This window comes from Limulus polyphemus, unplaced genomic scaffold (assembly GCF_000517525.1).
Source record: "Limulus polyphemus unplaced genomic scaffold, Limulus_polyphemus-2.1.2 Scaffold353, whole genome shotgun sequence".
Classification (NCBI taxonomy): Eukaryota; Metazoa; Arthropoda; class Merostomata; order Xiphosura; family Limulidae; genus Limulus; species Limulus polyphemus.
In genome coordinates this window covers 569,365-571,067 of record NW_013665963.1, presented here as the reverse complement: position 1 = coordinate 571,067, position 1,703 = coordinate 569,365, and the positions used below count along the sequence as shown (strand labels likewise).

At 27.4% G+C, this 1,703-nt stretch overlaps 1 long non-coding RNA gene across 2 annotated transcripts in view; it reads right to left on the bottom strand.

The window, feature by feature from the left end:
* Positions 1 to 1,703, bottom strand: part of LOC106457630 — a 17,792-nt gene that overhangs the window by 5,635 nt on the left and 10,454 nt on the right. For both annotated transcript variants that reach the window (XR_002610222.1, XR_001290718.2), the window contains one exon: positions 420 to 508. This is a non-coding gene — a long non-coding RNA (uncharacterized LOC106457630). The remainder of the gene's footprint in view (positions 1 to 419; positions 509 to 1,703) is intronic.

The following is a 1,703-nucleotide window of genomic DNA, read 5'->3' as shown; positions in this document are numbered from 1 at the left end:
CAAGTCACAGACACCTACTGTAGAAGAATCCTAAGCCCAACAACAACATAGTATATATTTATACTATTCAGAAATAAAAGCCATTTATTTTGACAGTTGGCAAAAATAATATCATTATTTTTCAAAATCTGACAAAGTTGTTTGAGTTTTTTTTCATCTAAAAGAAGTGACATTAATTCCTTGACGACCTAATATATATATATATATATATCCAGACAATCAGAAATCATAAACTCAGTAGTTCATAAGCTTTACTATGTGATGTATCTTCAAACAAAATGTTTACAAGTATAAATATATATACTAAATACGTGCACAAACACAACATGTTCAACAACAGATTTTTCCCCAAAAATGTTTACACTTTAACAACTGCAAGACCACCTCAAAATTACTATGTTTAACAGAAAAAAAAATACCTGTTTTCTATGACAGGAAACATCATCTTCAAGCAAGAATGTGGAAAGTGTTTGTAAAGGTACAGTTCCAAAGCATTTCTCAATTACTTCTACAACAAAATATCAAATTAGTATCACTGAAATTATACAAAGCATATGTAGTTAAATAGAATTCCAAAGCATCTCATAATTACTTCTACAATAATAAAACTATAAGCTAATATTACTGACATTACACAAAATATACATGTTCACCAATTATGATTTTAATTATGTTTCACTCACAAGTTCCGAGTTCATTCAAATGGTAAATGGGACTAATACTATTTTCTGCATTTTCCATAACATTACATGTGTTAAGAGAAATTTCTCAAAAACAAATTACTAAAAGTTTATACACATTAGAAATAAAAATATAAAAAACAGCCTAAAAATATACACTATGTCTGTTCAAAACATTCTTTGTCTTCTTAAAATTACAGTTATAAGCACTATAACCACACCTACAAACCTAGGAACATTACAGTAAAATAATTCATAAATTTTCTAAAATTATGAATGGTATTTTCAAACATATTTTAAACAATGAATAAAAGTTTAATCATTTATTGTTTCATAAAACTTATTTTCATCAACAAGTGTTCAATACACTTGGATATTACTTTTTCAACATACTTCAGATAGTCTATAAAAATTTTTTTTTAGCAGCAATGAAAGAAGTGACCAGTTTTCACTATGCCAAGAAAACACTGATATACACTTCTGGGTTCAAACTGACCATCAATAAACTTGTTTAAACATGGTACAATGAAAATCCAACATGAAAACCAGACTCCCATGTTTTATATTTTAGAATAATGTGAGACATTAGTTATATGTACCTAACATGGGACAACAGTATAACTAAAACACTTTAAATCATGTAATACATATTACATACGAGTTCAAAGCAACAAACAAGAAATATATGACACCCTAACTCATAAAAATTCTCAAAAGCACTTGCAAAATACATTATGGTCTACCTACAATTTACAGTTACAGTCAGAACTATTTCATTATTGATCAATAAAACTTCTTATGCCTATAAATGTATATACATACTAACTATGAATAGAATTTTACTGTTTGTTATTTCATATACTATCAAGCATATGAAATATGAAAGTAAACAAGATAAATAAAAATTGGGAATTTAAAAACCTGCAAATAGGGATCATAAAAAGTAAGGAAACAAGGATGGAGATACTGCAGACATTATATGCTCAAACTACAAACCCCTATTTTGTCTCCATGATGTTACCT